Source organism: Mustela erminea, chromosome 2 (genome assembly GCF_009829155.1).
Source record: "Mustela erminea isolate mMusErm1 chromosome 2, mMusErm1.Pri, whole genome shotgun sequence".
NCBI lineage: Eukaryota > Metazoa > Chordata > Mammalia > Carnivora > Mustelidae > Mustela > Mustela erminea.
In genome coordinates, this window is record NC_045615.1 from 63,046,739 (window position 1) to 63,060,914 (window position 14,176).

General features: G+C 40.0%; 1 protein-coding gene across 2 annotated transcripts in view; it reads left to right on the plus strand.

Moving 5' to 3' along the window:
- The window catches only part of ARHGEF38 (Rho guanine nucleotide exchange factor 38), a 170,297-nt gene that overhangs the window by 70,527 nt on the left and 85,594 nt on the right, over positions 1–14,176 (plus strand). The window lies entirely within an intron of this gene.

Below are 14,176 nucleotides of genomic sequence, written 5' to 3' on the forward strand. Positions count from 1 at the left end.
TTAATGATCTGGTTATGCTAACTGGTTATGCTTACTTAATGATCTGGTTATGTTTTGCAATAAGTCCTTTCAGAAGCAAGGGTTTCATCTATGCATGTTTAATAAAAATTAAGTGTTGATTTTCTGTTGTTGAAGAAAGTTGATGATGAGCATTTAACACACAGAACACTCGCTATCCACCATGGGGTTCTTAATACTATCACTGACCGTAAGAAAATCAGAAGACAGAAATCTGCGGAAGCAGCAGCAATATCTACATCAGAAGTTAGTCATTGCTTTATAAAGACTGTGCCCATTGTTTTCAAACCTTGGCATTTGGCATTCGCGGACCAGCTTCTGTTCGGCCTGCTCCCTTCCCATGGAACCTTCTTCCCAAACTTCTTCCCACTTGTGGAACTCTTACCTATGATTTTAAGCCCAAGGACATGTGGTTTCACACTTGCAGCTGCAGAAGTGGGTGACATTGAACACTTCATGCAGCATGGCTTCGTTAGGTCAAAGGACAGTTATCCTAAATTGATTGTTCTCACTTTTAGTTCTGAGTGTCCTTGGGCCCATGAGAAATGTAAAGCAATGGTTATTAATGAGTTGATACCAATGGCAGGAGAGTTTACCAATAGTCAAATTATGATAGTTTTAAACAGTGTGAGCAGGTAAATTAAATTTAAAAACCAATTAATTCCTATAATAATAATAAAAAAATTAACCAGGGGCACCTGGATGGCAGAGTTGGTTTAACATCTGACTCTTGGTTTCAGCTCAGGGCATCATCTCAGGGTCTTGGGATCCAACCTGCATCAGGCTCCATGCTCAGTGTGGAACCTGCTAAAGTTCCTCTCTCTCTCTCTCTCTCTCGGCCTCTCCCCTCACTTTCTCTCTCTCTCTAAAATAAATGAATGAATACATCTTTTTTTTAAAAAAAAAAGTTCAACCAGTTCACAGAACACAAGACAATTTTTGGAAGTTTATTGTTTCCAAGGTGAATTTTGTGAATTGTGAATGCTATTCTTACTTTAAAAATTAAGCTTGTGAACGTGAATGAAAATATGAATACATATTTTGGGGGAGCACAACATCTCAGTAAACTAGTATTTTTATTAAAGTAAGAAATCTTGGGGCTTCTGGGTGGCTCAGTCAGTTCAGCGTCTGCCATCAGCTTGGGTCATGATCCCAGGGTTCTAGGATCAAATCCCACATGGGGCTCCCTACTCAGCGGGGAGCCTGCTTCTCCCTCTCCCTCTGCCTGCCACTCTGCTTACTTGTGCTCTCTATCTGTCTGTCAAATAAATAAATAAAATCTTTTAAAAATATATAAAAATAAAGACAAGAAATCTATGGAACAGAAATTGAGATTGTGGTGATTATGTACTAAAGCTGTGATATTCTATTAGTTGAAATGGTAACTATAGTCAAAATTCACACAGCTTTATACATACAAAGTTAGAGTAAACTAAATACAATATCTGGAGGATAAAGTTGATATTAATTTAAATAACAATCTTATGCATGATGGTAATATTTTCTTTGTTGCTGGTCAGTAATCAACTTTAAGAAATTGACATTTACTCAAAATTAATGAGAAGTCTCTAGTTAAAGTATTCAACAAAGAAAGAGGAAAAAGAACTACTTCAGAATTTTAATCTTTACAACTGTAATTGCTGAAAAAGAAATTGCAAATAGGAAGACACTGAAATTTATCACTAATATAACCAGGAGTTAGCTTTTTAAAAAAATGGCTTTATATGGTAATGAAGATTTAATTTTAAAATTCTATAATAACATTTTGGAAAACTTGACTTATAGAAAGAAGTTTTGATGGAGTTCTTATTAAATAGAATAAAATAATATTCTGTACCAGATTTTACAATATCTACATTTGGAAAAATATTCAAAAATCATAAATAGAAACAATTTATTTGGTGAGTTTATTTTGTAAAAATAAAGAAAAGAATTCAAATGGAGGCTAAAAGCTAGTACTTGTGAAAATATTTCAGCTCAAATATCTACATATTTCAATATAGAGAGACCTACAATCTCTCTATATCTACAATCTCTCTATATTTAATATTTTTCGTTTAGCAAAATAATATTTTTTGTTTAGCAAAATTTTTTTGAGTGTGTCAGGTGCCTCTATGCTTATAGAAGAGTTTTTCCTAATTAAAAATATTATGGCTTACATATTTGAGCAACAACATACATAATGCTACCCATGAGATAAAATAAAGTTCATAGTGATATAAATAAGTGAGAAAGGAAAATCTTCCTGATAGTACATTTCAATGAATAAATATAGAAGGAAGAGGAGAATAGAAAATCACCATTAAATAAACACTGAAGTTATAATTGTTGCAGCCAAAACCACCATTCAGTGTTTGATTTAGTGGATAAAGTTTGAGGAGAATTTCATAGTTTCAAAGTATCTCCTATCTGACTATTAAAAGCAAAGACAGTAGATTTTTAGTGAGAAACCAGATAGAGACCACCTTCACCAAATGATCAAGGTCAACAGTACCAAGGAATAACACACATTCCCATCATAAACAAGTGAGGAGGACACAGTACCATCTCTGTAGTACTTTTGCCCAAAATGCATGTGATCATGTCGAATCATGAGAAAAAATTAGACATGAACAAACTCAAATGAGGGACAGTTGACAAAATAATGGGTCGATGCTCTTCCAAAATATCAAGGTCATTAAAGATAAAATAAGACTGAGGAATCTCAGCGTTTTAAGACTGTGGAAGTAACAAAAAAATGTGTATGGTCAAAATATGTAACAAAAAATGTGACCAAAAAAATATGAATGAAAGCCTGGATAGATTCTAGAACAGTAAAAGAATGTAGTGTTGAAATTCAAATATAGTGTTTAGTTTAGTTATTAGTACAAAAGCACACTTCATTTTTTTTTCTGACCATTGTACTGGTTATACAAGATGTTAAGCTGTTTGAAGGCTATCTGGAAACTACGCCCACTAGTTTTGCAATTTTCTGTTAAGTATACAATTACTTCAAAATAAAAATATTATAGTTTACAGAGAAAAGTCATTCGAATGTGTTCACAGTTTTTGCATTTACCAATCATGAGTTGCAACTTTGAGGGAGATGATAGAAAAATAGATAAGGAAATGAAAACAGTAAGAACAACTGAAAACAGTTGGAGTCATATTTTAATTTCCATACATGACATATGGGCTAGCCTCATGGCTTGGTTTGACCAATAAAATGTTGCAAAATGATGTTCTACAACAGCCTTGTGACATCCACTCTCTGCTCAGGGAGAGAGAAGGCTCAAACTACCCAATTACTTCAAACAACATGGTCAAGGCCTTGAGCATGGAAATATGGTCTCCTCAGCCAGGTGGCCTCTAGTTATAGATTGCAAACACATGTATAAAGCCTGCCAGCCACACCCAGAGACAAGCCATCTCAGCTGAACCTTGTTCAAATTGTCAATTCAGAGAATTGTGAATAAACAGTGTTGTTTTAAGCCTTTAAGTTTTGGGGTGATTTTTTTTTTCTCAAGCAATAGCTAACTAATACAGATTCACAGAGAGAGATTGATTTAATTTAGATGATGAAAAACTTGATATAGAAAATGGATTTTGAGCTTGAACTTGATAGATTTAGAAAGGTGGAGATTGAAGCAAATGGCTTTTTTTTTTTTTTCGGATTTATTTATTTATTTTAGAAAGAGAGAGCATGGGTGGGATGGGCGCCCAGAGAAGGAGAGAGAATCTCAAGCTGACTCTGCACTGAGCAGGGAGCTCAACACGGGGCAATGTATCTCACAGGGCTCCATCTCATGACCCTGAGATCATGACCTGAGCAGAAACAGGCACTTAACCGACTGTACCACCCAGGCACCCCAAAGCAGATGACTTTCTGAATGACAAATGGCATAGAGGCCCCAAGGTAGCAGAGTACAGGAAATTCTCATTAAGGAGTGCAGTCTGATGTGGCTGGAGCATAGTGCCAAGGAGACCTCCATGACCCAAACACAGTAGCCGTATCAGAGCAAAGTTCACTGGCAATTTCTAACCTTACCTCCACTCCCAGCCATTTCTATCACTAAATCTTTCACCAAAGCTCTTCCATTTCACTGGATAACCTGATTTTGGTGGGGCATTTCCTAAATCATGTTACCACAAAATGAAAAGCACAGGTGTCCCTTTCTCTGTCCTTAGATGGCACGAATGAGAGGTTGTGATTCACAGTTCTAGTGCCAGAGGGAAACTTTCCAGATACCTGGATAAACCAGGAGCAGGATTTTACTCAATAATAACCTTGGGGTTTGGATGAGGTTCAAGTTTAAGCACAGAGGCATATGTTTGTAGATATGAGAGCTCTGGGGAATTGTCTGGACTATCATGCCAAGATAGAAACTGGATTTTAAAATCTTGACTACAGCAGCCTGTCAAATAGGAAATGGGCTCTAAATCTTTAGAAAATGGCAATATGAGAGGTGGCTCTTGTTCCCACTTAAACTGAAGATTACTCTGTAACAATTTAAGAAAAGGGTGAGCAAAGACAAAACAGATAAAATGCTGGTGTGGGGTTTAAGAACACGAGGGCTTTGATATCAGTTCGATGTTGGTTTACATCCTGGCTCATCCAATAACTAGAGGTTTCATCTCAGGCAAGTCACAAAATCTCACTGAACTTCAGTTTCTCATGTGGAAATTTGAGTTAGTAATACTCACCCTATGGAGTATTTGGGAAGATTAAGTAAAACCCCATATAAATAACGATGGCCCAGTGCCTATTCTTTTTTTTTTTTTTTAAGATTTTATTTATTTATTTTAAAGAGAGAGAGAGAGATCACAAGTAGGCAGAGAGGCAGGCAGAGAGAGAAGGGGAAGCAGGCTCCCCGCTGAGCAGAGAGCTTGATCCCAGGACTCTGAGATCATGACCTGAGCCAAAGGCAGCGGCTTAACCCACTGAGCCACCCAGGTGCCCACCCAGTGCCTATTCTTAATAAACATCCAATACATGGAATTACTAATTTAGTAGCCTGAGAATATTTAATTTACTCATCTATTTACAAAACTTGACTTCTTATGAATATAACCATGGAATGAAATGTGATTTTCTTTTCCCCAGAGGTCTTGATCATGTTTTTCAAACAATCAGATTCACTGAATGTGTGTAGCTCCTAGATGCTCCCAATATATATGCATTTTGGTGATTCATAGACTTAATAAACCAATGAATTTTTTTCTATAAAGCATGACTGTACATATCAGTATCATTTCCACATTCGATAGCATGAACAGCAATGAACAACAATGCAACAGACACTTTCCAAAGACGGGCCTCAACAGACCATGCCCCCTGGTATTCACCCTGCTGTGCAGTCTAGTGCCATATTGACTCTGGACTGGCCCTGAGACTCACTGACTCCTACAATGCAGTGGAAGTGATGCTGTGTCAGAGCCTGGGGGCCTCAGCCTTTATAAGCCTAGAAGTTTCTACCTTAGCTATTTGAGGAACTTGCATTTAAGAAGTCCAGCTACCCTGCTGGAAATATCACATGGAGTGGTCAGATGAAAAGAGGTTAGACCTGAGACTATGTAAGAAAGTGGCCCAGCTGTCCCAGCATCCCAGCTGAGGCCAGCTTCCTGCTGTCCCTGCCAAGGCACCAGCTTTGTGAATGAGCCATCTTGGACCATCCAGTCTGTTCAGCCCTGGGCTGACTGTAGCCCCAGCAGGCATTGAAGGGAGCAGAGGAACCACATGGTCGATTCCAGCCAACTCACAGAATTGTGAAAGAAAATTAAAACAGTTGTTTTAAGGTACTAAGTTTTGAGGTGGTCTGTCACATAGACAGATACTCCAGAGGGAGCTTATAATCTCTTATCTACATTTGCAACAACACTGTAATGTTTCAAAGCATTCAAAAAAAAAAAAAAAAAAAAAAAGAAAGAAATAAAGAAAGGAAAAGAAAAGAAAATAAAAGAAAAAAAAAAAGATGGAGTTATGACTAGGTTTGGATCTACCTTAGGTGCTTAGCTTCTGCACAAGGTATGGAGAACCAGAGCTGAAAGAAGTTTGTGGTAAAGGAACTGTAATTTCTCATTTGCCTTTTCCTGAGGGCGAGTTTATCCTTTGAGAGAAAGACAATTTAGAGCTTTCTGTTCTTTGAAGGTGTAGTGGTGATGCACTGTTGTTCTGTGGCAGTACTTTGTTCTCCTAAAGCAGTGTCTCTTGTATGTCCCTGAAGCAGGAATCTGTGCCTTTAGCAGTGATTTTGTAAGAAGGGCTTTAGTCACTGATAATTCATGTCCTGTTGCCCTGTGGAAGATGCTGCCAAGTAGCTCACCTGAATAATTTTTCTAAAGAGTGTGCGTGTGTGCATCTGTGTGTGTGTGCGTATGTGTGAGTGTGTGCGTATTGTACTCAGGACACAGATAGATTCAACCTAGCTAATTCTAGCCAGTGGGGACAGGTTGGGGGTACCCCAGACCTGCGTCCTGGAATGTGTGAGGTCAGCAGGGGCAAGACTCAGATGCAGCAGCTGGAAGGTCAGGGCATTTTATTCGAAATGTTAACAGTAATAGAAAAGCTACCAGCTTCAGAGAAGGTGACAGGGAAAAAAAACGTTTTTCTTGGGGGGTGGGGTCAAAGATACCTGAATCCATACAGGAGAGTACAAATCAGCCGGAGGCAGGGAACAAAGGGATACAATGTGGGTTGGGCTTCCAGTCCCCTGAGCGCAGTCAATTGAGGTCTCAGGGCTACAAGGACTTATTTCTTGTAGTAAAAATAAAGCCAGGGTGGCTTAGTAACAAGTTCTACAGTTCGGCTCTCTGAGGTGAATGGGAAGCTCCTGGATGCTGTGCTGTGGGGCTAGCTCACAGAAGTCAGCACTTCGCTGTGCAGGCAGACCTGAACGGAGCCGTGAAAAATCAGGTATTGTACAGAATACACATAGAAATGAAGTCCTAAATCCTACAAACATTAAGCATTCCATGAGACCCTGAACACTTTCCCTATAGCCAGGGAGTGAAAGTGAGAAGTGCATTTGCAGGAGTGCAAACCTTGCAAACCATAAGGGTGCACAGTAGCCCAGAGAGAACATGGCCTTTAGTGGGAGACAAAGCTGGGCTTTCACTCCGGCTGTCACCACGAGTTCTGCAGCCAATGCTGAGTCACTCAGATCTGTGAGGACTGTACTTGCCCACCTAGGACAGGAACCTCACCCAGAGCCATTAACCAAAAAAGGGCTTTTTTCCTCACAGAACAAGAAATCCATAATTCAGTAGCTCAGAACTGGGGCAGCTGGGGTTGGCTCCTCACAACCTTTTCCTTCCTAGTACTTAATGTACAGTGACGTATGGTGTGTGGCCTCCTGGTCTCACAATGGCTGCTCCAGCCAAGCATGGCTTCCTTCAGGCAGTAAAGCAAACCACCTTCTCCTGAGGCTTTTTTTTTTTTTTTTTTCATTTGGGAGGAATAAAAGCCCTTTCCAGTGCCTTCAACCTGTGTCTTATTATTTCATTTCACACACACGTTACTGCATCTCACACACAAACACATTCACACACAAATACACAGTTGCACCCATTCTTGGGCACCCCTGACTACCAAAGATTGGAGAAAGGTCAGTATTTTGAAGTGGGTGCATTGCCATTCTAACGTTTGTTAGTTTGGAACAAAGAAGAATAGATAAGCAGCTAGGAATGGATGCCACATTCATCTGTTCAATGGATACTGAGACAAGAATTTCAATTCAAATGGGAAGAGCAAGTCCTCCAAGAGAACAAGACTTGAAGAACACTCCCAGAACATGAGCTCCAGGAGGAGAGGAATTCTTATCTGTTTCGCTACTAATGCTTCGCCAGCACTTGGGACATTGTCCTCAGCAGCACTGAATGAATGGAATGGATGTTGGAGATAGTGAGTAGTGTCCTGGACCCTACTGGCTGTCACACAGAAGGATCGCGGTGATCACATCTGCCTGTGGTTGGTCCTACATTAACTTAGAGGCTGGCAGGTGGTCTAGAGCCACTAGCTGTAGCCGAGGCTCACACCCTTGAGAGAGGTATATACTAAGGTGAGAGAAATCAAGAATTATGGGTTGGTTGCTCTAAGAACGGGGTCATCAGTGCTACCCACCTTGAGGAGGGAAAAGTTATTATACCTCTTCCTAATCCAGGTCCAGAAACATTTTAGCTTTCAACTCTCAGAGAGCTAGTGTTTTTCTAATGTGCCACTTGGTCAAAAAAAAAAATGCCCACCTAGAGTTAAATATCCAGGAAGTCAAAAAGGCTAGGGAAGAGACCACGAGTTATCACCAAAATAAACAGAGGTATTCTAGAATGTGAGCATTGGAGCAATATTTAAAGAACATACATTCCAACCACTTCACTGCAAGAACCTGATTGGCCCCAAATGCCATAACTAACGGTGGAAATAGTCAGAAGGAGACCCTAACTCTTCCTCCATGACCACTGATGCTCCCCAGTTAGTCCTGCCCTGCTGCCAGCTACCTCCAACTGCCAGAGGGGTTGGGTGGTGCTGCCTCAGTTGTAGAAAGCCTCTCCTTTAGTAGACCCCATTGCAATGATTGCATTGTCCTCCTGCCACTGGACACAGCAATGGCCCTAGGACAGGATCACACGTCCCACAGTCGCTCCCCTCCTTTCTCTTTTTTCTCTTCACAGCTTAGCTAGCCTTACTGGTTCCACTTCCTCACCTCTCTATCTCACCTCACACTACGCCTCTGAAATTGCTGTTACCATGTCACCAGAGACCTCAGAATTGTCAAATCTCATCGTCAAATCCATTTTTTCTGAACTTCTCTTACTCTAGAGCTTCTGAGAATTTTTTACTGAAATATTCCTGATACCAGAAGAAAAATAGGAGCCCCAGGGAATGTAGAGTTATTACTCAAAGCCACTGCCACAGACATGAAACAACTTTGAAGTCTCATTTTCTCTTAAGAACTCACGAAAATTTTCCACTCTACTCTTTTCTGTGAAAAAGTTTTTTGTTTTTTGTTTTTTGTTTTTTTTTCCCCAAATGTCTTCATGAAATTGATACTCGGGGGTTTACTTGTGTTTCTCCCATGGTTGCCTGCACCACCTGGCTCCTGTGTTTGGTAGGAATTCTGTAACCCTAACCAGGGTTGCTAGGGTATCCTTCATTGTCAGGTTTTTTCCCAGGTTAGGCAGGAACTAAATGAGACTAAAGGTCAATAGTAGTGATTTCTGTAAGCAGTGTTTACTCTTCCCCTATCTCTTTCTTCTCACTTCCCATCCTTGCTCTACCCTGTCCTGGAGAATAGAAGGGCACTAGGAAAGGAAGGAAGGAAACATATCCATGATCTGGCATGTGGCTGACTAATCCATTGCCTTGTTCATGGTGGACAGAGAAAGCTCTGATGTCTCTTCCTGATGACACAGGACACTAACCCATCATGGCAGCTCCACACTCATGATCTAATCTAAACCCAATTATCTCCCAAAAGTCCCACCTCCAAATAACATCACACTGGAGGTTAGGGCTTCAGCATATGGATTTTAAAGGGAAATAAACATCCAGTCCTTAACACTCTTAATCAGTAACAATTTAAGTAACATTTTCATCTGATTTTTGAGTTAGATTTTATAGGGAGTGAAGAGGGTCACTTGAACTGTCATGATTTCTCCCAAAACATTTTTTTATGGAAGGAGAAGAAACAGTGTGTTGATTAGAATTAAGTTCAGCCAGTAGAAACAGCAAACAAAACAAAACGTGACTAGCCTAAATAAGAGATGTCCATTTCTCTCTTGTGTAATGGTCTAAAGGCATGTATTTTAGGTCTATACGGCAGCTCTGCTCTGCAAAGTCCTCTGGGATTCAAGCTTCTTCCAGCTCACACTTAGCTTTGTCTTCATGGACAAGGTAATGTCCAGAGAACAAAGGAAAATATGGAGAAGAAGGGGTAAATGATGAGCTATCTGCCTCTTAAAGTTCCCGCATATTGTCACAGGACAATTTTCTGCGGACTTTAGTTACATGGCCACCCCTATTGCAAGGGAGGCCAGGAAATGAAGTTTTTATTTTGCTGCAGGTAAAAATGGTATTGCCTCAAGGGGGATGCTGATACTGGGGGACAATGGCAAGCTCTGTTATCCCCAGAATTATTTGCCATATTTCTCACTACTTTGCCTTTGGCTTAACTAACACCAATCCTAGTTTTCCTCCCTTTTCTCTGACTGTCTTCTCAAGCTCTGTGCAGACTCTTTTCCCTTTAGACTCCCCTCAGTGTTAGTGTTCCCCAGCACCTGGTCCTCAAGCCCTCTTACCACTCTGTAGACTTTCTTGCATGATCTTATCAAAGTCATGGCTACTGTGTCCTCAGTTTTACATACCTACACTTATTTTCCAGAACTTTTTTTCCTGAATCCCAGACTCACATATCCAATTCCATAAAAGATATCTCCACTTAAATATATTTTGGGTGACTCAACTCAGTACATCTAAAATTAAACTCATCGTCTTTCTACAGAAACTCTCTGTATCTTATCATTGTATATCTACATTCTTACTGAAACCAGAATCCAGGGATATAATGGGAATTCTCTTCACCTCACATATATTGATGTCTGTTTTCTTGCCCTGTTATCTATCCTCCCTGATTTTTCTTCCACTGTTTATAGCTAACATCCATTGGGCATTTGCATGGGCCAGCTACTGACGTGTTACACATTTTAACTCACTTAATCTTCAGTCATCCCTATTATTGTTGTTGTTCCATCTTACAGATCAAGAAATTAAAGGACAGAGAAGTCAAGTAACTCTCTCAAATGTCACAGGAGTGAATGGTAAAACCAGGATTTGAAAACAGGCCATTGATTTTAGCGCACTCCCTCTTAAGTGCTAGAACTTCCTTGTAAGCCCTCATTATTTATTTCTTGTATTACACAGAAGCCTTTTAATTGGATTCTCTCTTCTAGTCTCACTAACTCCTCCCTCAAATTCCGTCTTTCATACAATTAATTACCACTGTAATCTTCTAGAATACAATCTAATCATGTTAGTCTGCTCCTTAAAATCAATCATCAGTGCTTCTCCATTACCTGCAGGCTAAAGTCCCAGCTCCTTAATGACATGCAAAGTCCTTCATGATTTGACTCTTGCTTACAAATACAGCCTCTTCTGGAACTTTACCACAGACATGGCACTGTCCAGCCATACTAGACCACTCCCTCTGTGTGTCTCAGTGCTTGTGTTCGCTCAGAGCCCCTGTATCAAGGGCAGGCTCTTATAGAAATTGCTAACAAGTATGCAAGAGCAGAGCAAATAACCCTCTATGGTTTTGTTTTTGTTTTTTTTTAAGATTTTATTTATTTATTGAGAGACAGCGATCACAAGTAGGCAGAGAAGGAGGAGGAAGCAGGTTTCCTGCTGAGCAGAGAGCCTGATGCGGGGCTCGATCCCAGGAGCCTGGGATCGTGACCTGAGCAGAAGGCAGAGGCTTTAACCCACTGAGCCACCCAGGCGCCCCTGACCCTCCGTGTTTTATACAAAGTACTTACCGTACTGGTAAATAAATAGTTTACTCTCACTGGCCTTCATAACTTCCTGAGGGAAGTGTTGGTTCTTTGTATCCGCAGTACCTACCAATGTGCTTGGTAAGTAATAGTCCCTCATTAAATTGTTGTGAAACAATGATGAAGTAACTGCTTTATTCCATTGTATGCCATTTTCCTAAACAAAGTTTAGGACACAAAGATCTCTTGAATATCACTGTTCAGACCCTGGGTTACTGCCCTGCAGGGGAAATTCATTTTTAAGCGGTGTCAGAATAATAGAGAGGCCATATTGTTTGGTATGGCACATCTTGGCAATGGACATGAGGGTCTAGACATAGAGAAGAGGTGGGCCAAGAAGAGAAACATGAATAGATTTAGATTAGTGAAGGGGAAAGTTTGCAATACCTGAGTAACGATACCAGGACATAAAAACATGTTCAATATTTTGGGGAGTTTGTCGAGGAGATAACCAAGAGGGGAAAAGGGCATTTTTCCCATCCTCTGCATGGTGATTGTTTTGGGGGAAAGCCAATACAGAAATTCTTGAATTGTAGAATTTTTTTTTTTTAAGCACATGATAGTTATATTTATTTTACAGTGTTCTGGTGCTTTTGTGACAGGCAGTCAGAAGTGAAATTACCTTCACTGGTCTTGGCTCAATCCTTCCTTCATTCCTAATCATCCCTTCAAACCCACATCCATTAGACAGAGCAGTTGTCCTTCACCACTAAGGAAACGCAGCCCAGAGTTATGTTACCGTGGAAACAGAATCACTTCTTTGCTGCGAGATACATCGCTTTATCTGCATTATTATGAAGCAGAATACATTGGCAGGACTGGAAGGGGAATCAAATCTTCTGCCTGCCAGTGTTGTACTTGGCCTTTGGGTGAATAAATGACTTTCAATTAGAGTGCTTAAATATCTTTTAACTTCAGTAATTGTTATTAGAGCCCCAGCAGAATTTTACTTGGAAAAGAGCAAAAATTTTGACTCTGCTGTTAAGGAGAGAACTATAAATTCTTCCAAACTATGCCATTTCTGTTAAAATGTGTGTGTGTGTGTGTGTGTGTGTATTTACAATTAATGGTTTCATTGTGTGTAAAATAAATGTCTTTGTCCCTTGTTTTTTGACTTTCTGACCTGATCCGACTGCAGATTTATGAGGTCATCCTTACCTCTTCCTTTCTTTGTCTCCACTCTAAACTGCTTTGTAGTGCAACACATATATTTACAATCCCATCCTGGGTTGGGCTGTTTGTCTCCAGGTCTCTCTTCTTAACTTGCTGCTGAGCTTCCTCTGGGCCTGCCACTTGCTCCCACTTCCAGGGGTGAGACCCTCCCCTAGCCCTCACTCTCCTTTGCCCCCGGATCTGTTCCTAGGAGGTTCGCCTCCTCTCCTGCCATCTTTAAATTTAGTTACTATCTTATTTTATTTCCTCTTCTTCTAACTTCTCTGTTCCTTATTATTTGTGTTCCTGTCTTGAAGACCAGATCTGCAAGAATTACACTGGTAGAAAGATGAGTTCACTAAAATCCCAGGAACAAAACAAAAATCCCTCATCCCTTCAGTTCCAAAGATGCTCACAGACACTGTTTCCTTACAAGTTCAAAGAAAAGCACTATTAAAAAACAAACAAGACACACACACATGCACACATACACACAAACGTGTAGTCTACTAGGATCACAGGAATAGCCCATGTAATGCGAAGGGAAGAAAAGTCTCTTACAGGTTGGATATAGATTAGAACAGAAAGTGATACTTTAGAAGTACTAGTGTTTTAATTGTAGAGAGAGAAGGGTAGCGTTAAGAGACGAGTGATGATTATTGAGCAGGTAGTTTGTTACAAGTATTTTACATCTACATTCCATTTAATTCTCAAATTCATCCTCAGGAGTGATGAGAATCTACTCAGTTGCCCCCAAATCCTAGACGACAGTGATCTGTAATTCTGCTTCAGTTTGTACGTGTCTGTCCAGCAAAGCTCTGATGTGTGGAGAGTTAACAAAGCCTAAGTAAAATTGAGGGGAATACAGCCTCTAATCCTGGCTTAGCCTCCACTGGACAGGACTATGGGAAAAATCATTTATTTGTTTCAAATTCAGATTTGTCCTTCCTTATTTAATAGGGATAAATAACCTCTTATCTCCTCATATGTGTAGGGAATTAAGTGGTTAATGTGGGCAAAGCACACTGAAAGTACAAAGGACATTCTATTTCTGTAGGAAGAATGACAGACTGTTGTTACTATAATAGGTGCAGGTTGGTATGTCTGTGTAACTCCCAATCAGTTCGGTCCAAAATCATTGTCAATCCCAAATACGCAGTGTCTTTGAGAGCAGGCCCCATCACATATTTTTTCTGTGTCTCCCAAATCATCTTAACATAGTGCTGGGGTGTGTAGTGGATGCTTAATATACATTTTCAAGTGATGGAGTGGGTGATTACATCCAGCTATTGTTCAATATCTCCTTGAGTTATTAGTTACAGATGCAATTTTATTATAATATCAAGAAGGATTCCTAAATGCCTGGATACAATTAGCCCAAGTTGCTTTAAGAAGATACAATCATAACTCTGGTTTATAGTATTATCCAACTGAGTTGTTTTTTTTTTTTTTAAGATCTATTTATTTATTTTAGAGAGAGAGACAG